This window comes from Canis aureus, chromosome 5, assembly GCF_053574225.1.
Source record: "Canis aureus isolate CA01 chromosome 5, VMU_Caureus_v.1.0, whole genome shotgun sequence".
Classification (NCBI taxonomy): domain Eukaryota; kingdom Metazoa; phylum Chordata; class Mammalia; order Carnivora; family Canidae; genus Canis; species Canis aureus.
In genome coordinates, this window is record NC_135615.1 from 15,594,085 (window position 1) to 15,617,040 (window position 22,956).

Here is a 22,956-nt window from a genome sequence, read left to right on the forward strand (position 1 = left end):
TTAAAATGGGAGAAAAATAGAGCAAAAATCATCTCTAGATCAAAGCAGATGATTATTTTCAAATATGTTTCTGACATCGTCTTACATTGCTGAGACTTAATAATGAAACATTAAAGGTTTTCTCTGCATTAGCCAACAGCTATGCCACATATTTCACGATGCCAGTAACAACCCCATGTGTGTATGAAAATCAGTTTATATTTTTTAAATGCTATTTAATTCATTTAAACTTCAGAGCAGCAATATGAAGTTCTTACAGTAAATTTGATCATCCCACTTCTCACTTTACATTGGGAATCTGAAGCCCTCAAATGGATTCCTGTTGGATCAGCAAACACCCAAACATTCGTCAATAGTCAGCTGGTCAATGGGTCTGAATCTGAACTTCCTGGGCAACACTTGGCCAACGGAATCCAGACTTCTAAAAATCGGAATCACTGTAAGCCTTCTTGAAGTGTTTAAAGTACCTTGCAACCATACTTCAACTCCAATAAACATAGAATCCAAATGAAATTGTGCAGAAGCAAGTTGTGGGCATAAGTTAATTCTGGACACAAAACATGTCTAAAACAGACATAAAAAAAACCATATAAAGAGGTTGGATCATCACTGCAGCCTTTGGATCTTCTAGAAAGCAAAGCCTGAGGCAGGATTATTAAGGTGTCGACACTCATGTGAGAGGTGCAAACCCAAAGATTTGGGAGGTGAGATAGAGGGGAAGTAACACAGTCAAGGATGCAGGGCAGTCATGTGGGGCATTGCACAGCAAGCCAGAAACAGTGGGTGGCACAAGAGCCTGATCACCAGCATTCTGGATTTTTCTAGAAGGCTCTGCAAAGGAACCACACCCCAGTGTGGGCCACAGAAGAGAGCAGGTAAGGGGACTGCCTGCCCAGCTCCCTCCTATCCCCCATGCTCACCATCTCATCCACCAGGAGCTTATACTGTACACTTTCCCGTGTGTCTGTAGCTACTCTGGAAGCCAAATCCTAAGCCCTGTGATGTGGTGTTTTATACAGGTCTGAAGGAAAAGGGACTTGGTTCTGAGAGAGAGAGAGAGAGAGAGAGAGAGGGAGAGAGAGAAAGAGGGAGGGAAGAGAAGAAGGGGAAGGTGAAGAACAGGGAAGGGGGTGGAGAGAGAGAGAAAGAGGTAAGCCAATCTTAAGAGATCTGTGTCCTGTACAATCATTATATTTCCTGCTACTTGATTATACACAGAATTTTCTTTGTCCTATTGGTTGGTACAGTACCAGTGAAGACATCAAGAAGCTTGATGATAGCTTTCAGTGCTCAAAGATCCTTAATAAAGGATTCAGTCAGTAAGAAAACATGGAAATGTCTAAACAGACCCAATTCAATTTTAATAAGAGCTATGAGTGGCCATTTAAGTCAAGAATTCTGCCAAAATTGAGGATATTGAAAATCACTTAGGTCTACATTACCGTGTAAAAAAACTAGAAATTTTTAGATTTCAGCTTGAATATTATTTGCCAGAGATATTATATTGTCTAAGTTTGGGTTCCCCCAGAAGCTGACCCAAAATACAGGGGTTTGAGGACACGTAGTTTATTTAGGAGGTGAAGGAGAGACAATAGAATAGAAGAAAGTGAGAGAAGAGGGAAAGCAGGTTATCAGGCAGGTCATCACTGTTAGTAGTTGGATATAGTGCTACTGGGGACTCTGGGAGCCAGAGTGATGGCATCCCAGGGACAAGGGAGCTGGGGTATTTATATACCAACTCTGATCAGTGGTTGTTGAGGGTTGTTCCCAGGGGCGTTAAGTCTCCAGACCTTACAGCCTGCTTTGTGGGAGGAACACAGAAACTCCTCAGGCAAAGAGATGCAGATGCTGACAGCTGGCGGTCAGGCCTTTGCAATACAAGGTGGTATGGGCAGGGTGCCCACAAAGCTAGAGGTGATCTGTGCTACCTTGTCACCTCTCAGGATGAGATGACTCAGCACACGCCTTCAGATGTTATGGTAGTTTTAAATTTCTAAAAATGCTTAATATTGCTAACAAAGCATCTCTTTCTTTGTGAAGGGGATGCTTTATTTTTAAACTACTTTCAGAGGCATTGTCATGCATTCTATCAAGTAGAATGCTTTCTTCTTTGCAAAACTAAACTTAAAAAAATAGATTACTATGTAGGTAGCTAAAACCAGAAAGCTTTGGTTTTGGAAAATTTGTGACATTTTTTTCTGTACCAGGAATATTCCTACAAAAAAATACTTCAAGAAGTTAACTAAACTTGCCAGTTATTTGAATTGTGGAGGTAGGAGATTATTCAATCAGGCTAACTAAATTTAACTAGGGAGGGAAGCTGACTTAGCAGACACATCAAAAATAGACACGCTAGCAGAGGACTCAGCCTCAGTGCCAACAGACATCACCCCAAAGTTCAAGGCATCCTGGTCAAGGGCCCGTGGAACGCTCCTGGCCACACTGCGTTAGCATAGGGTGGTGGAGCAGGTATTAGCAAAATATTAATGCACCTAATTTATTTTGTCACAAGCACAAGAAACACTCATGTTTTTTTGCAGAAAGGAATCCAAGGACCGAAGTGGTGTCTTTAATGGGAAAGTCAGTACTAAGGGGACTTCTGAGCATGACTGCTGCTGTTTTCATTGCTTGGTGCATAAACAGCTCTCAGATGTTCTCAGACCAGGGGTAGGTAAAACAACCCAACACTGGCCTCTAATGAGCATCTGCAACTTCTGCAACTTGCTCATCTCTGTTCTTCATGTTTTCCAGTGGGATCTCCCATTTAGAGTCCATATTCCCTGAGCAAGGGCTCTTCTGGCTGATGATTGTTGACTGTTCTTCCCTGAAACTTGCCTGTGATCGTTTCAAGTCATTTTGTTTTCCTGGCCTCATTTCTGATTTTTCTTCTTGTTTTTCCATGTTCTCTGCTGGTTTGGTCTCTATCTTATCACTCCTCTACTATTTCATAGGTGTTTCCTCTATGGTGCTTCAGAGTCTTGTGCATTGTTTAACCAAGTTTACATTTAAAAAAGCAACAACAAAAACTTTTAAACCTTTAAGCAAACACATACTCGAAAAATGTGTAAAAGTCGCCAATTACATAAATAAGTGCTCAGAAACAAGTGCAACTGTTATAAACACTTTCATGAGCTGTATTAAGTTGGAAATGGGTGTTGGAGAAATTCTAAAATTAAAGAATATGAAATAAACAAATGCTTCAAGATATAAGCACTTCCTCTGAAGAACCACTACCCACATGTCATCGGTTTGTAAATTAACAACCAGAATGATCTCTCCAGGCTTGTGCATTCATTGGGAGAATGATCACACAAACTCTGATCTAAGTCTTGGTATTTTTTCCCACCTATTAAATGGGAATATTAGTAATAGCTACTTCATAAGTTTGTTGTGAGGATTAAAGAAGATAAGGCTTATAAAACACAGTGCTGTGCCCAATTACTATTTTCAGTCACCTATTATTATCTAAGATATTTTTGTACTCATGTTTAAAGTAAAAGTGGAAGGGATAAAATTTTTAAAAATCAGCTTGTAATCACCCTTATCTCTGATTCTTCTGGAAAAGGCTGATGTTGTGACAGACATCCCAGCAATGCTCAAGGAAGCAGAAGAATTCAGAGCCTTTCCAGAGCCATGTGCTGGTGTCCCACCAGCCACTCCTAACTACTGAGCTATATCTACCTTCCCTTTTACTTCCATGGTCAAAAATGTAGTTGAGAAAAGAGAAAACAAATCCTGCCCGATGAGGGAGTGTTTGGATTGACACCAGGACCACCTCGGTCATATTTATGCTTAAGTCCATTTAAAATTTGATAATGGCTTCGTGGAGGTAAGAAGAAACCATGCATTGCTCACTGCTTAGACAGTACAGTGGGTCGAACACTGTCTTCAAAATTTACGTCCACCAAGAGCCTCAGATTAGGACCTTATTTGGAGTCATGTCTTTGCAAATGTAATTAGTTAAGGATCCCAGGATGAAATTGGTTCCTAAACCCGATGGCTGGTGTCTTTATAAGAAGAGGAGAAGAGGGCAGCCAGGTGGCTCAGTGGTTTAGCGTTGTCTTCAGCCCAGGGCGGGATCCTGGAGACCTGGGATCGAGTCCCACATCAGGCTCCCTGCATGGAGCCTGCTTCTCCCTCTGCCTGTGTCTCTGCCTCTCTCTCTGTCTCTCATGAAAAAAGAAAAAAAAAAAAAGAAGAAGAGGAGAAGACACAGAGGGTCCATGTGGGGGAAAAGGCCATATGAAGATGAAGGCAGAGATTGGAGTGTGTCACTTGCTACAAGCCATGGGATGCCTGGGATGTCCCAAACTGGAAGAGGTAAGGAAGGATCTCCAGAGGGCCTTCAGAAGAAGTATGGCTGACACCTTGCTTGGGACTTCTAGCCTCCAGAACTGTGAGAGAATAAACTTTTGTTGCTTTAAGCCATCAAAGTTTGTGGCACTTTGTTATAGTGGCCCTGGGAAACCAATACAAACAGGGAGATACAACCTGTCTCCGCTTTGTGAAAATTGGAGAAATAATACAACTGCTCTCCTCTGTGACCCTGGCCTCATAGCACTCATCGTAGTCCAGTGCATTCCTTGCTCTTCTTTTTGCTTGTTTTGTTTCATTTGTTTGTTTTGTTTTTGTCTCTCCTTTAACTAGAATCTAAGCTCTACGAGGGCAGAGATTGTCTGTCCTGATAACTGATGCTTCCTGGGACTATGCCTGGCATAGTAGATACTCCATAAATATGTGTCAAATTTATGAATAAATGCAAGCACAAAATAGGCAGGATTCCTGTGATTATCTAATGTCACTTTTTCTTCTTACAAGGGGCAAAACTGAGAAGCATAAGGCATTCCAGGAAGAAGGAGCGAGAAACGTGTGTAATAGCTGATGGTCAGAAAGAACAGAGCAGCTCGGAGAACACTTGAGAGTTGAAGGTGAAGACAGTATTGACCAACTTCCCAGGTGGGAAGGTGGGATGTGAGCTGGAGAGATGGATTGGGGCCTGTGTGTGAAAGGCCTTACAAAGTGGTCAAGACTTTGGATTCATCACAAAGCAGTGAGAAGCCAAGCCAACAGGTTTATTTAAAGCAGAAGAGTAATACAAAAGTTTTAAGGAGTTGTTTTGGAAGAAGTGGCAGCAGTTAATTCAAGAGGTGAGAGATGAGTGGCAGAAAGCATAAGTAAGAGACATCTTTGCCCAAGGGAAAGCCATTCCATTCTGAAGTGCATGGATATCTTGGTGAGGGGAGGGAGACAAGCATTCAGGGAGCAGCTCCACATGGCTCCCACGTGTCTTGCCTGGTACTGGAAAATATAAGAAATGGAGCAAGTTTGAAGTGGCAAACATAAGTTTGGGTGATCCTGGAACATACGGATGCAGATGTCCACTGTCATCTGGACAGATAGGACTGGAGCTCAGGACAGAGGTGATGGAAGCTGAGGACTCATCACTGGGAGACAACAAAGATGAAGTCAGGAAAGTATAGGAGACCACCCTGGTTGGGCTTTGAGAGAGAGGAAGCCTGAGGACAGGCTTCTCAGGAATAGGAAGGAAAGACATCTTCTGTGTGAGCATACTTACTCCAGCGCAGGGGAAAATGCAGCAGCCATATTTTGGAATGCAGTGTTAATATTTTTAAAGACTCTGTTCTCTTTGTCATTTATAAAACTTACAAATAATAAACTAGCATTGCTCATGTGGACAACATAACAGGCTCCACAGTAAAAGATAATTATAACAAGAAGAAACATCAGACTCGATCACCCAAAATAAACAGGAAATAGGAGTGATGGGCACTAAATTGGACACAGAAAACAAATGGCTTCCTGTTAGTGAAAGGAAGAGAGTAACAAAAAGAACCAAAAATGTTTGAAAATAGCCTTTGCCCTGGAGGGATGGTATGGTTCAGTAATCTAGCCAGGGTCTGGTCCGAGGGCTATCCAGTTCCTTCCTGTGCAGTGTGGGAAAAAAATCATTCCTTTCGTAACCCTACCTGAGCTTCTTTGCGGTTTTATGATCATTTGTCACCTGTTAATAAGCTCTCATTAAATGAGCCCTGGGTGTTATATGCAACTGATGAATCACTAAATGCTTTCCCTGAAACTAATGATACAGTATATGTTAACTAAATTGCATTTAAATAAAGAAATTTTAAAAATCAAAAAATAAATAAAATGTTGTCTAGATGAAGCAAGTGGGTTAGTCCTTTTGCATCTGACACAGGGATTTGCGATTTGACTTAGAATCCTCCCAAGAAGAGGGCTATAGAAAAGGAGAAGGAAGAAGAGCACCTGTCCTAGGTTTGTTGTGATTCCTACTTCCTGCTACCTCCTCATCCTTCAACAGTGAGCTCAGGAGTCACCTCTCCTGGGAAGCTGCTCTCGTCACTACACTGCTCCCCGCCCTACCCACCATCTAAATGCCCAGACATAAGATTAGCACATCTTCTCTGAGACCCTATCAATCCTCTATACATATGTCTGAAATTGAATTCATTTCATAACCATCTGCTTACCTACCTTATTCCACCACTAGACACGAGTTCCTTGGGACATGAATCAGACATCGTCATCTTTGCAACCCAAACTGGTGCCATCCCAAAGCTCAGGAACAGTGATGCTGACAACCTGCCCACTGCCCGACAGCAGCCTGGGGGCCTCCGCCTCCTACACAACTTCTTCTATATAGTAAGGCATTGTTTCCAAAGGACGCTTCTATCAATTACCTTGTTGATCTTATTGGAATGTAGGCTGGGTATTACTCTTGTCACTTTTTATCATGGAAAAGTTCAAACACAAAAGTAGAGACTTTAACAGTCCCCACCCTGCACTTTCCTTCAATAATTATCCACATTCTGCCAATCCTGTTGCATTTATCCTCTATCTCTCTTCCTTTTCATTATCCTGAGAGCATTCTAGAGCAAATCCAAGATAATGATATTATTTTCACAATGCCATGATCACACTCAACAAAATTATAGATGATTCCTTTATATCAAGTAAAAAATAGTCAATTGTAGAATAAGTATCTTACCCATTTTTCTTTCTTATCCATAAGAAAACTGAGGCTCAAACACAAAAGTGATTAATTCAAGGTCACATGGCTGTAAGGAAGGGCACTGCACCAAACTGGGTTCCTCTGACCACAAGTCCAATGTGTTTTCCACCCTGGCTTCCATGCCAGAGAAATAAAAGTGGGGAGCAGAAACAGAGCCTCAGAGGCAAGATCCAGCTGGTGTGTTTCCCAGGAGGTAAGATATTACAGCTGCAACCCTTTGTTCTTTGTGAAACTTGTTTAGATCTTTTCCCAGAATCAACCCAAATACTGTATTGTAGACAGAACACACAGCCCCTGCTGCTTAGCCTCTGGAGCCTTCCGGTATGCTAGGGTGCTTGGACGCTCATACTGCTTGTCAGGGAAGGAATGGCTCCATGTGGTATTCTCTGAATCTCAGGGACTCTCATCTGTTTAGTGACTGTATGAGGTCCACTTCCTATACTCCATCACTTCCTGGAACTTGGTGAGTGCTGCCAGGAGAAAGGAAAAAAGTCTAGGAGAGTGAAGGGAAAATCCATGTGCTATCCAACCTTTCCCTGGAGAAGAAGGAGAGCATGGTGGCCAACCTGGAGCCCTCCCAAGTAATTTTCAATTAATTATGAGATCCTGTCTCCTGGTCAGGGCCCCAGCCTTGTTTGTACATACCCTTCCTTGTGCGCCTGCTCTGGTTCTTTCTGAACAAGACAATTGTTGGGATGCTTCTCCTACACAACTGATGTGCATTGATACAGATATACCAGAGAATGAGAAAGGATCCAGGAGGAGGACAAGAAGGAAGAAGAGTTGGTCAGAATAGCCTGTGACTGGGAAGTCCTCAGCTACGAAGGGTGTTTATTTTAGCCATCCTGAGTCATCAGCTTCACAGGCTTCCCAGCTGCAAGGCTGTGTCACTCTCCATGTTGACAAGTGGCTGGGAGGCAGGAAATTTCAGAACAGAGGAAAGGTGGTTTTTAAATAACGACAACAACAAAGATATGCTAACTAGGTCAGGGGGCCAAACTCTATCCTCAGCAGGTTCTAAGAACCAAAGGACATTTTAGAGCACAAAAATGTCTAACATACTGTCAGCCAAAGGGAGTTAGCTAGGGAATGAGTAGTGTGGTTTTCATTTTTCTCTAGGAAAAAGTCCAACTCACTATTATATATTTAACATTTAAAAGATTTAGTATTCATGCTATTATGCTTTGTAAAACACACACATACATACATTCTTTTGTACGTATCAAATATTATATTAAAAATATTATAAGCTGTTGGGAAGTTAAAGTAGCCATATGTTTCCTATTTTTCCCATTAAGTACAACTAAAAGCCCTGGACATGACATAGAAACCATATAAAAGAAGAACCTGAAAGGTGGAAAGAAGGCAGACTGGCGGGGACCTCAGGACCTGAGGAACAATATAGCAGTAAGATCTCTGGGTTGTCTACTGCTTCATATTTCCAAGACTTGGAGCTGAAGAACCTTGCAATCGAAAATGACAATAGGCACAAACAAAAATAAAGCTGCAACAGAGCTTGCTCTCTTCAGACAAAGGAACAAGAAATGGACAGCCTTGTAAGACAAAAAACTTTTAGACAATAACCATTCGGATATAGCCAAACCCAAAGAAAAGATTGTGTACCCACTTATAACCATACCAGCAAAGTCTGAGTGAGGAGCCTGAATTTTGCCTCTTTACCCCCCACCCAACAGTAATGTGGTGCCCCTCCCCTGCCCCACTGAGGAGGTATGAGAGGAAACTTCACAGAGTCAGCACTGCTACTACCACTCAGGGGTAACTAAGTCATAGTGTCAGTGGAGGCCACATGGGAAGAGGAAATGAGAGATTTCTATACCTCTCAGCCAGGGAAGTATCAGGGGAGGCCCGGAGGGAGCCAGAACCCCTACACCTACCCTCCACTGTCAACAGAGCCCAAATGGGGAACCTAGACTTCTATTCCCATGATCAGGAAGCATCCACCCCTTCTCTTGCCAGGGGCATGTTAGAGAAAGTCAGTTAACACAGAGGGTTAAATAAGGTTCATAACAAAATAGGCTCAACTCCAGGTTTCAATAGAACATTACTTCTTATATCAATAACTAGTAAGATTGCAAACTGAATGAGAAAAGGCAGTCAACAGATATGAGTAGCAAGATAACAGACATGTTGGAATTACCTAACAAAGATTTTTAAAGAAGTTATCATAAAAGTGCTTCAGTAAGTAATTGCAAACACACTTGAAGCAAATGAAAAAAAAAAAAAAAAAACACCTAGAAAATCTAGCAAAAAAAAATAGAACATCTCAGCAAAGGAATCAAAGATATAAAGAAAAACCAAATGGAAAATCTAAAAGCAGAAAATACAAGAACCAAAATTCAAAAAGTCTATGGATAGGGTCAAGAGCAGAATGGAAAGGAAGGAGAAGAGTTTCTATGACCTTGAAGAGAGAATAGAAACTATGCAATCTGGGGCACCTGGGTGGTGCAGTGGGTCAAGCATCTGATTCTTAGTTTCAGCTCAGGTCTTGATCTCATGGTCACAAGATTGAGCCCTGTGTCAGATTCTGATTCTCCCTCTTCCTCTGTCCCTCCCTCTGCTTGTGCTTTCTCTGTTTTTCTCTCACAAATAAATAAATAAATAAAATCTAAATAAATAAATAAATAAGTAAATAAGTAAATAAGTAAATCTTTTGAAAAGGAAATTGCCTCTGAACAACAGAGAGAAAATTGACAGAAAAAATAGATCTTGGAGAGACCTAGGAGATGATAATAAACATCATGTCATTGGAACCCTGGAAGGAGAAGAAAAAGAGGAAAGGGCTGAAAATGTATTTGAAGAGATAGAGGCTGAAATCTCCTGCATTTGGCAAGAGATACAGACCTACAGGTTTAAGAAGATGAGCATATCCAAACAGGAAAAACCCAAGGAAATCCACAAGACACATCATAATTAAACTTATGAAAAATAAAGACATGGGAAACTCTTGAAAGCAATGAGAGAAACAACACCTTACCTCTAGAGGAAAACTATTTTAATGACTGGATTTATCACAAGAAACCATTGAGGCCAGAAGTAAATGGCACATTTTTCAAATGCTAAAGGAAAAGCAATTGTCAGCTTAGAATCCCAAATCTAGCAGAAATATCATCCAGAATTAAGGATAAATCAATACATTTTTTCAGATAAAGGAAAATTAAGAGGATTCATCACCAGCAGACCTATTCCTAAAAGAATAGCTATAGGAAGGAAATGATGAAAGTAAGACTCTTGGTACATGAGGAAGAGAAAGGAACAAAGAACATGGTAAGCAAAAATATGGGTAAATACAATTGATTTTCCTTTCCTCTTGAATTTTCTAAATTATGCTTTATGGCTGAAGCAAAAATTATAACATTGGCTGATGTGACTCAGAAGTATGTGAGTATTTAAAATAATTATAAGGAGAGGATAATAGTCTTTTTTTTTTAATTTTTATTTATTTATGATAGTCACAGAGAGAGAGAGAGAGAGAGAGAGAGAGGCAGAGACACAGGCAGAGGGAGAAGCAGGCTCCATGCACCGGGAACCCGACGTGGGATTCGATCCCGGGTCTCCAGGATCGCGCCCTGGGCCAAAGGCAGGTGCCAAACCGCTGCGCCACCCAGGGATCCCCGAGAGGATAATAGTCTTAAAGGGAAATAGGGCTTACACACTTCACTAAAATGGGTAAAATGATGACATCAGCAGACTATAATAATTTATATCATATATATTTCATATAAATTTAACATTTTAATATTTCATATATTTATACATCATACATAGAATAATAAATATTATTCTATCATGTTATACATAAATCAAAACAAAATGGAATTCTAAAAAATGTTCAAGTATCCAGTAGGAAGAAAGGAAAAAGAAAAGAAAAACAGAGACAACAAACAGAAAACAAAAAATTAAATGGCAAATTTACTTTTAATGTAATAATCACATTGAATATCAATGGACTGAATATAGCAATTAAAAGTACATTTAAAAACATGATCCAACTGTATTTTATCTCTATGAAGCTCACTTAACAATATATAATATAAATATAATGATATAGGCAAGTTGGAAGTAAAAGGATAAAAAAAAGATAAGTCATGTAAACATTAATCAAGAGAAAGCCAGAGTGACTATATTAATATTAGATAAAGCAGACTTCAGAACAAAAAAAACTGTATAATGATAAAAGGATAAATTCACAAGGAAGACATAGCAATCCTAAATGTATATGCCAAAAAAAAATCCAAAGTTACAAAATATGTGAACAAAACTAATGGAACTGAAATGAAAATAGACAAATCTACAATCATAGTTGAAATCTTCAAAACTCCTCTGTCAACAACTGATTGAACAACCAGAGAGAAAAATTAGCAAGTGTAGAGAATTTAATAGTGTCAACTAACAGGGTCTAGTCAACATGTATAGAATACTTCACTCAATAGTATAGTACACATTTTCTCAAGCACCCAAGAAACATATACAAAGATAGACTGGCCATATCCTAGGTCGTAAAGCAAATCTTAACAAATTTAAGAGATTTGAAATCATGCAGAGTGTTCTTCAAACACAATGGAACCAAGCAAGAAAGCAATAACAGAAAGGTAATAGAAAAATCTCCAAACACATAGGATCTGAATAATACATTTTTAAATAATGCATGTGTTAAAGAGGAAGTATCAAGGGGAATAAAAAAATACATTGAACTGAATAGAGATGAAAATAAAATATATAGAAATTTGTAGGATATAGCTAAAAGAGTGCACTAAATTCTTACCTTAAAAATAGGAAATATCTCACATAATAATACAAGCTTCAATGTTAAGAACCTTGGAAAAAAAGAGCAAAACCCAAAGCAAGCAGAAGAAAGTAATAAAGAGCAAAAATTCAATGAAATTAATAAAAAAAAAAAACAATGGGGGAAATCAATGAAACAAAGAACTGGTTCTTTGAGAAGATCAATAAAATTGACAAGCTTCTTATAAGACTGACAAAAAAAAAAAAAAAAGGGAGGAAACCCAGGGATCCCTGGGTGGCGCAGCGGTTTGGCGCCTGCCTTTGGCCCAGGGCGCTATCCTGGAGACCAGGGATCGAGTCCCACGTCGGGCTCCCGGTGCATGGAGCCTGCTTCTACCTCTGCCTGTGTCTCTGCCTCTGTCTCTCTGTCTCTGTCTCTGTGTGACTATCATAAATAAATAAATAAATAAATAAATAAATAAATAAATAAATAAATAAAAGGAGAAAACCCAAATTAACAATATCAGGACCAAAACAGAGGCTAAAACTCCACACCCTACAGAAATCAAAAGAACAATAATAAGGGAAAACTATGAATAAGTCCACTTACATCAAATTGACAACTTAGATTCAATGAATCAATTTCTCGAAAAACACGAACTATCCCAATTTACCCAATATAAAATTGACGATTTGAAAAGCCCTATACTATTAAGGAAATTGAATTTTTAATGAAAAACTCCTTAAAAAATGCAGCCAGGCTTTGATAGTTTCCCTTAAGAATTAGACTAAAGGTTTAAAGAGGAATTAACACCAATTCTATGAAATCTCTTTCAGAAAACAGAAAATAACACTTCCTAATGTATTTTATGAAGCTGATATTACCCTGATACGAAACAAAAGACACTACAAAACCTACAGACAAATATTCCTCATGAATATAGATGCAAAAATCTTTAACAAATATTAGCAAATAGAATTTTGCAATATATACAAAGAATTATTCAACAGGATCAAGTGAAGTTTGTTCCAGTGATGTAGAGCTGGTTTAATATTCAAAATTCAACAAATTGTATCATATTAACAGGGTAAAGAATAAAAATGATGTGATCATATTAATTGATGCAGAAAACACATTTGGCAAAATTCAACACCTATTTATGATGAAACGTTCAGAAAAATAGAAAGAGAACTTTCTAAAACTTGATAGAACATCTGTAAAAAACCTACAGAACATTATACTAATGAGGAAAGACGAAGTGTTTTCCCTCTAAGTTTGAGAACAAGGCAAGGATGTCCACTCTCATTACTTTTTTCAGTATTTGGCTGGACATTCTAGCCAGTGCAAAAAAGACAAGAAAAGAAAGTATAAATTATACAGATCAAAGACAAAATAAAACCCTGCCCCCATTTCAGATGACATGATTTTCTACTTAGAAAAAGCCAAAGAATCTATGTGAAAATTCCTAGAACTAATAAGTGAATTCAACAAGACTGAAAGATACAAGATAAACATTTTAAAAATCAATTATGTTTCAATATACTAACAATGAATACATGAACACTGATTTTAAAAATACAAATTTACAGTTGCTCAGAAAAGTGAAATATTTAGGTTTTTAATTAACATAGATTTAAAATACATATGGGATATGCATGCTGAAGAAATAAAAGATCTAATTAAATGGAGATACATCCTATATTAAAGAATTAGGGGGCTCAACATAGTAAAAATATAAATTCTGCCCAAACTAATATACATACAGGTCTAATGAAATCCTTATCAGATTTCTAGCTAGATTTTTTTGTAGATATAGAAAAGATTATTCTAAAATTTATATGGAAAGGCAAAGAAAATAGACTGGCTAGAATAATATGGAAAAAAAAAGAGAATACAAGAATACAACAGGGGGAATCAATCTACCTGGTTTCAAGACTTACCATGTAGGAACAAAAAAATGAAAACTGTGTGGTACTGGCAGAGAGAAAAACACATGGATCAATGTTAGTACCCAGAAATAGGCTCACACTGATATAAATATATATATATATATTTTTTTTTTTTTTGCAAAGGTGCAAAAGTAATTCAATGTGGCGTGGGGGAAACTAGCCTTTTCAACAAATGATGCTGGAGCCATTGGGCATCCAAAAGCAAAAGGATAAACCTCAAAGAACCTCAACATAGGTCTTACACCTTACACAAAAGTCAGCTCCAAAAGGATAATGGAGTTAAATGTAAAATACATAATTGTAATTTTTTTCAAGCCATCGGAGTTTATTTATTTATTTTTTAAATTTGTTTATGATAGTCACACAGAGAGAGAAAGAGAGGCAAAGACATAGGCAGAGGGAGAAGCAGGCTCCATGTACCAGGGGCCTGACATGGGATTTGATCCTGGGTCTCCAGGATCATGCCCTGGGCCAAAGGCAGGCACTAAACCGCTGCACCACCCAGGGTTCCCAACCATCAGAGTTTAAAATAAGCTTCTAAACCTTTTTAAAAACGGGATAAATCCTTGGGACTTAGGGCTAGCCAAAGTGTTCTTAGGCTTAACAACCCAAAGCATGATCCACAAAAGCAAAGTCAATATATTGGACTTCTTCAAAATTAGAACCGTTTGCTCTTTGAGACAGCCTGTTATGGGGATGAAAATACAAGCTATAGACTGAGAGAAAATATTTGCAAAGCAAATATCCAACGAAGGTCTAGTAAACTTAATAACCTAAAACAAACAATCCATTTAGAAAATAGGCAAAATATATGAAAAGACACTTCACCATAGAGTATATACAGATGGAAAATAAGCCCATAAAAAGATGTTCAACATCATTAGCCATCAGGGAAATGCAACCTGAAACCACAATGAGATCTCACTATCAAAATGGCAAATAATAAAAAATAGTGACAACACCAAATGTTGACAACGGTGTGAAAAACTGGATCACAACTCTATTTCTGATGAGAATGTAAAATGGTATAGCTACTCTGGAAAACAGTTTCACAGCTTTTTTTTTAAAACTAAACATGAAACTACCATTTATCTAGAAATTATACTCCTGGACATTTATTCTGGAGAGATCAAATTTATGTTCACACACAAAACCTGTACACAAATGTTTATTACAATTTTATTTGTAAATGCCAAAACCCAGAAACTATCCAGCTGTCCCTCAACAGATGGAAGGTTAAACAAACGGGTACAGTACACCACGAAATACTATTCAGCACTAAAAAGAAAAGAATTATCGATACATGCAATAGCCTGGATGAATTTCCAGAGATTTACACTGTGTGGAAAAAAAGCCAATCGGAAAGGGTTACATGCTTGGGGCATCTGGTGGCTCAGTCCCTTGAGCGTATGACTCTTGATTTCAGCTCAGGTCATGATCTCCAGGTTGTGAGATAGAGCCCCCATCTCGCTCTGAGCTGGGTATGCAGCCTACTTAGGATTCTCTCTCTCTCTCTCTGCCCTCCCTCCATACACCTTGTGTGTGAGCATGCTTTCTTTCTTTCTAAAAGAAAAGAGGGGGTTACATGCCTTATGATTCCATGTATATAACATACCCAAATGAACAAAGTGTAGAGATAAGGAACAGATTAGTGGTTTAGCGGTTGCCTGAGGTTAATGAAAGGGTGGGAATGTGAGAGAAGTGGGTGTGGCTATAAAGGGAACAAATGAGGTTTTCAGGTGGTGATGGAAATGTTTTGTATCTTGATTATATCAATGTCAATATCCCAATTATGATATTATTCCATAGTTTTGTAAGATGTCACCATTGGAAGAAACTGGGTAAAGGGTACAGGGGATCTCTGTATTATTTCTTACAATCGTGTGTGAATCTAAAATTATCTCAAAATAACGAGTTTTATATATATTTTATATATATATATATATATATATAAAAGCGCTCAGGCCGTGACCCTGAGGTCCTGGGATTGAGTCCCACATCAGGCTCCCCACAGGGAGCCTGCTTCTTTCTCTGCCCATTTCTCTGCCTCCCCCTCTCTCTGTCTCTCATGAATAAATAAATAAATAAAATGTTTATATATATATAATCATATGTGTGTATATATATATATATATATATATATATATACATATATATAATCAAGAGGGGTAAAGATTCTTGGCTGCAATATTAGAAGCAGCTGGGGTGGGGAGGGTAGATAAAAAATACTGACTCCAAGGACTTTCTCCTCAACCAGAGTACTATACTAGTTCATTTAGTCTGCCTTAGGCCCCAAGGATCAGTATCTGCTAAATACTTTAAAGTCAAATTTCAAAAATATATACAGAGGTAGAAACATATAATGAACCTTTTTGTACCTATCATTCAGGTTCAGTAATTATAAATATTTCCCCTAATCTTGTTACATTTGTTGTCCTCTCCATCTTCCTTGGTTGCTGTTAGAGTATTTTAAAGTAAATCCCAGGTATAATTTCTTTTTTTTCCAAGATTTTATGTATTTATTCATGAGAGACACAGAGAGAGGCAGAGACACAGGCAGAGGGAGAAGCAGCCTCCATGCTGGAAGCCCGATGTGGGACTCAGTCGCTGGACTGTGGGATCATGACCTGAGCCAAAGGCAGATGCTCAACCACTGAGCCCCCCAGGCGCCCCCCAGGTGTAATTTCATTTTGACTCTAATACTTCAGTATGTATTTCTAACAGATAAGGGCAGATAAGGGCAAAGTGTGTGTGTTTTTGTGTATGTGTGTATACACAAGCATAATGCTATAATCACACCTAACAAAATTAACAATGATTCCTTCTTACTACTATATAATAACCAATCTCAGGTTCAAATGTCCATGACTACTCAAAAATGTCTTTTTATAATTGAATTGATCGCTTAGAATCAGGACCCAAACAAAATTGACATATTATATTTGGGTGAGACCTCCCTTAGGACTCTTCATTTGTAAAAATTCTTCCTATTATTTTTCCCATTCATTTGTGGAAGAAATCAGGTCATTTGTCCATCTTCTGCCTTATTTTTATTGCTTACTTCTTCCATATGGGTATTTATCTTGTTCTTCAGCAGCAACATTTTACAATCTCCTCAAGTGTTTGACATTGATCACCTTTAATAATAACTGCACCCAAGCTTATAAAAATCAGATTCACCCTGTGGCTGCAAGCCATTGGGTATGATCTGTTTCTTCCATGTGCATTAGTTGTGTGACTCCAGTGATTGTGCACAACTCTGGAGGGGCTCTTGGTTTGTGTTTCCCTTGAGGTTGCTGTTCAGTTGGTCTTTTTTTTTTTTTTTAAAGATTTTATTTATTTATTCATAGACACAGAGAGAGGCAGAGACACAGACAGAGGGAGAAGCAGGCTCCATGCGGGGAGCCCAATGTGGGACTCGATCCGGGGTCTCCAGGATCACACCCCAGGCTGCAGGCGGCGCCAAACCGCTGCACCACCGGGGCTGCCCTGTTCAGTTGGTCTTATTGCTTAGTCAAAAAGAACTTAATTTTTCTCTTCTTCCCCTAAGCTCAGACTATTTTATTTTTGAAGGCGTACCTTTAAGGTGTGTGTGTGTGTGTGTGTAAGAGGACAAAAATTGGAGAAGAATAAATAAAAGTCAGCAGGATGATCAGCCAAAAGTCCAACTAGATTCTGCTGGGACTTAGAAAATGTCCACGCTCATTCTCTTTGCAACTCCCCTCTTGCCAGCACTGATTTTCTGGCACCTACTTCTGTTTCCGTAGACCCCTCCCTGCCCACCTCTTCCTCCTGGCCATCTTTAGTCCCATCTGCAGCCCAAGTGTCTTCCTTTCTTCATGACTACTCATCCTGACCCTCCACTGGTCCTTACCTATTCCAGTTCTCTTTCTAGTAATCTCTATAGTTTCAAAGAAAATGAGGGTGTCATATGATTTTCCTCCTAATATTATACTTAAAATTATATTTTCTGGGGGAAAACTTTGAATCTGATCTGACAAGAGAACATGATATTTGAAATTTGGTGGCTTCCCCCATCCCACAATTTTGGTTGTTTAGCCCTCACACTTTCTAGAAAATGTCGGTGCCTTTCTAGATTACTTAGAATATTGCAAATATTAATGTGTATGTATAGATGTATATGTATTTAGATACATCATAAAATAGAATCCTAAGAGTGGTCTGGAGATTGGAGACATAATTTTAAGCTGGAAAATATGCAAAGCCCTTCCAATTTATTCAAGATCTTTAGGGAATGATCTGAACTAAGTCAGAACCCCTAAAGTTAGATATTGAGTATTCCTAAAGACGAATGAGGCTGGTAAGACAAGGAAAGTTTCAACGTTGTACCTTTTGTTATAAGATAGCAGGTAAAGAAACACCTGAAAATTTTAGAGATTATAGGCCTAGCAAAATACTTTTGTACGGAAAATTATCAAATGAAATAAGAAAAATTTTGGGGAATATGTTTCTGAATTCTAAAGCCATTTTTATTAAATAAGATGGCTTATATTTAATACGTTTGATCAGTCCCATGCAGTATACTTTTCTGAGGGTTAGTCTTACAGTGATGATTAAGCATGGGTCTTGGCTCCCTTATATGTGGGACACAAAGTAACAAGGTGGGGAATTATGCTTTCAGGGAACTCTATCAACCAGGGGCATAGGAACAATTTCAGAGGGAGCCAAGGGAGGCTTCCTTCCAGAGAAAGTGGCAATGGTATGAGTATGTGTCTCCTAGTTCTCTGACTTCCACAGTCATGATCTTTCCCAGGAGCTGGCTTCAGGCTTTGGCTCTAGGGCTGAAGGGCTAGTCATTCAACATCTATTGACCTTATTTCTGAAATGAAAATAATATTAGCATGACCTTTATCTAGTATATTATGTAGGACAGGATATTAAAGACTATACCACTAGCTCCGTGTCTAGGATACTCCGCTGTATCCGATATCTAGTTTCTTCCTCGTAGAAAGATAGTTCACATAGAGCTCATTATGTCATTCTTATACAAAAACCTCACCAATTTCTTGGCCCTCTGATTTCAGACATAATCCCGAAATTCTTCAAGTCCAGTTTTTGACTCCTGGAAGGCTCTTGTAAGTTAAGAACAGGACTCATCTAAACTAGTTGCACTAAGAAAGTTTGTCACCTGTACCACAAGCCCAGGTAGAAACTAAACATGACAAAGTGACAGAGGCTTTCCAATGAGTTCATCCCCTACAAAAATCCCTGCATTACTCACTTCAAAGGATTTTACCTATCACCACTTTTCGGAGTTTCTTGGAAAAACTATTCTGGCATTCTTTCCTCCAGGACTTGCTTATGAGAGCACTACTTTGCCTCTTTTTCTACCAGATCTGGAACTTATGTCTCCCAAGGCTTGGCTGAGTTAAAATGCCAGTCCTTTGTTAAACATAAAAACAATATGGCTTTACTTTTGAAGTCATTCCTCTTAAAATACTTACTGATTACCAAAGGGAAAAAGCCTGGCAGACATTGTCTGCATCGCGTGATCAAAGTGCCCATCCCCAGCAATGGGACAAACTGAAATATCATGGATTTCACGTGGGATGCTGTGACGAGAACACAGTATCACTCATGTGATATTCTTGCCAAATACACATAACCTGAATTTAATTATGAGAGCACATCAGACAAACCCAGACTGAGGAGCATCTTATAAAATACCTGGCCTGTCATCTTCAAAGGTGTCAGGCCATGAAAGTTGAGAAGAGACTGAAGAACATTCCAGAGTAAAGAAGACTAAGGAGACATGGTGACAAAAAGCAATGTATGACTCTGAACAGACTCCCTTTGCTATCAAAAACATTAGAAAAATATGGTAAAATTTTAATGGAGCCTGAGGATTAAGTGGTAGTAATGGATCACTTGATTTGCTGCTTTGAATGGAAGAGAATATTCTCGTCCTTATTCAGTGGGAATAGGGCATTGGATTAAGAACTCACTCTCAAATAATCTAGTGGGAAGAAGTTACTTATACTGTACTTAACACCTTTTCTGGAAGTTTGTGATTGTTTCAAAATCTAAAAAAATATTTTAAAAAGTATGTCATATATTACAGAGTCAGAAGAGAATGTTTGTAGGGTTTTTATTTTTTATTTATTTTTTTTGTAGGGTTTTTAAAATTTGTTTATTGTTTTGGGATTTTTTGGCCCCACTAGCCTGGAAAAAGGTCTTCTTTGCTAAAATATCTTTCTCAGAGCTGGCATGATACAGCTCTAAGCTTAAAACACTGACTTCAAAGATGGGTTCAGCATTGAAATTAAGCAGACAACTGTGAAAAGAATTCACAACTGTTGGAAGTACTGGCCCTGGCTAAAAAAATAAAATAAAATAACCTAATGTAGCTTTTATGTGTTATTTCAAACCAGGGCCTGGTTCAGGAACCACAAAGTATGTGGTGTCCCCACTGTCATGCTGGACTCTTAGGAGCTGCTCACTAATTAATGTCCTTTTCACTTTACCATAGTTCTCTCAGCTGAGGGATTGGGGCAGACAGAGAGAGAGAGAGAGAGAGAGAGAGAGAGAGAACCATGTTCTTTTGACATTACCCTTCACAACAAAGCACTACCTCTTCCTAATAAGGCTCTCTACACCCTCAGACAGAATTAGCCACATAATGCAATTCAAGTTCTCTGTGCATGGAATGTCAGACAGCAAGACAAACATCTATTTATATGTTTAGTGATAATGATGCTTATCTATTATTTAATAATTTCTCTTACATTTTACAAAAAAGGCTATGTTCTCGGTAATGATCTTGGCCTGCATCATTCCCAGCCAAACATGGGGAATGAGAAAGTCACCAACACACTGCCTGAAGTTTCAGCTTGGTTTCCAATTTTGCCTATTTTTACCATTTTAAAGCTGAATATTACAAACAGTTAATGAGTCAGGCATAATCTAAAGGTGGTGGTAGCAAAGAATGAGTTTAATTTGGCCAGAGGCCTAGAACTAAGTCTCTTTTCTCTCGAGAGTCACATTTTATTATGTTTGAGGTGCATTCCCTTTCTGGTTTGTCCCAAACTAAATTGAGAATGGAATGTGCTCCAGTACAAACAGAATCCAGCTTGACAATAAAACCCGGGCTAGGCCTGCTGGTAACATATTGAAGTGTTATCATCAACAATCTTTCTGTAGGAGAAGGAAAAAGTCATTGTCATTGTTGATGTGTGTGGAAACGAGGGGTTGCTCAAGGCCACCAATCAGTCCCTTCTCGTCCCAGTGTCCTTTTCTCCTGCCACACAAGTAGACTCCCTGTACCTCTTAGTCGAGGGCCTTGCATTGGTGGTGGCGTTCAGTACATTCTCAAAGAGCAATCATCAGGGGAAATACAGGGAACAGCGGAGGTAAGAAGTGGTTGGGACAGGAAGAGATAAAAATCAAAGCAGTCAGTGCTAGGGAAGGCAGGAGGGAAAGTCTTCTGAAGGGGTCACTGGAAGGATTTGAGAGAGATTCTTTGGATCCAAAGATTCCAGGCAAAGAACAAGTTTGTTTTTCCTTTCCTTAAAAGAGACAGGTGTCATGGGAAGACTTTGGCTTGGGAAAAAAGTATTTTTCTAGTTCTGAGTCATACAAAGAGTATTCATTCATCAGGCCAGGTGGGAGATATCCCAGAAGAAAACAATAAAACACTAACCAAAGATGGAGAAGCCTCTATGGTCCAGCCAGCATAGAACGCTGCAAAAAAACCCAACCTGGGCATCAGGCCCCTGGCCAGATCCCCTGGAGATTAGCTGGAGCTATGACCACAGAAGATTGAAGACTGTGACTCAGTTTCTCCACCTATAAAATGACTGACTTGTCTAGGATCTTTCCCAGATCCGTATTTCCTGACTCTGGTCATCATGAAGACCCAACACAGCAAAAGGAAGATGCCATTCCTTGTGGAGTCCTGCCTCCCATGATTCTGAAATGGGGAGAAATAGGGTTCACAGAACTCCGTTGATGCTGTAGGAGGCCAAGACTCAACACCAGCCCTGGCTTCGACTATTGCTTCCAAAGCCCAGATGGAAAAGACAGGCTCTTCTTCACTGATGGGAACTCCAGCTAGAGTCTCACTCACTTTGTGACAAAACTCTGAAGTAACCTAACTACTAGAGCTACAATGAAGATGCTACCACCTACTGAACCCTTACTAAGCACTTTCTATATTAACCCATATATCCTCTCAATAAATTTCATTTTCAGTTTTACAGATGAGGAGACCAAGGCATGAAAGGTTTGGGCACCTTATGTTAGGTCTTGTAGCTGAGAAGCTGGGGGCTATGATCTGAAACCTGACAGGGGACTGCTGTCCAAGCTGCTCCCACCTCCACCTTTATACTACTTGGTGACATCTCTTTGTATTGTCTTATCAATACCCTTTTGCTTAACTCATCAATGACTCCACATCACTGACTGCAATAAAATCAAACCCTTTGGTAAGGAGCATCAGCCCTATATGATCTGTCCCTAGCCACCATGCCTGGCTTCCCTTGCCCCGCTGTCCACTTGCATGGGAGGCTCCAGACATGAGGAGTTGTTTCCCTTCCCCTGAGTGAACCATACTTCCTCCCTGCCCTGTTTCTTTTGCCTCATATCCAACTCACTGCCATATCCATCTAATAAACTCCTGATCAGACCTCAAGTCTCACACAGGGTGACACCTTCTAGTTAGATATTTCTGACTCTTCCAGGCAGGATGAATTACTCCATCCTATGTTCCTTTATATTCTTCTGAAGCTTGTGCATTTCTCTGTCACAGGTCTGAGCCCATAGTAGCAGAACTGCCTGCTCCCACCCGTCTGTTTCTCCACTGAACTGGGAGTCCCATTGCATCTTATTTACTTTTGTGTTCCCAATGCCTGGCACTTAAGACTTTCAATAAATATTTGCTGGATTGAATCATATTACTAGGTAAGTGTGGATTTGTATATCTTCCCAAAGCAAAATGTAGGACATAAATCCTTGGAAAGCAAAAAGGACCCTCCACTAGAGCACATGAACTGGTGCTGGGGGCTTTGCTAATGTTAAGTAAATATTTGTGAGGCAGCTGAATAAATGAACAGATACTTTGTGGAAAAGCTTTGACATGAAATGAGTAAAAACAAAATTTTGATTCAGTTATCAGGAGAAACACCCAAATTTCTGGATATTATCCACAGAATATTATCCACAGAGGTAGCCAATGAAGCCAAAAATGGTGCAGT

At 39.1% G+C, this 22,956-nt stretch overlaps 1 long non-coding RNA gene across 2 annotated transcripts; it reads left to right on the forward strand.

The window, feature by feature from the left end:
- Positions 1-610: 610 nt before the first annotated feature.
- Positions 611-22,657, forward strand: LOC144313724 (uncharacterized). 2 transcript variants are annotated; one of them, XR_013379353.1, is made up of 7 exons: positions 611-875; positions 2,541-2,667; positions 4,819-5,147; positions 6,530-6,681; positions 7,052-7,244; positions 18,790-18,840; positions 22,512-22,657. It is a non-coding gene; the product is annotated as an uncharacterized LOC144313724 (long non-coding RNA). The 2 variants fall into 2 exon arrangements; XR_013379352.1 differs by lacking the exons at positions 6,530-6,681; positions 7,052-7,244; positions 18,790-18,840; positions 22,512-22,657 and having other exon boundaries at positions 4,819-6,188.
- Positions 22,658-22,956: the final 299 nt, after the last annotated feature.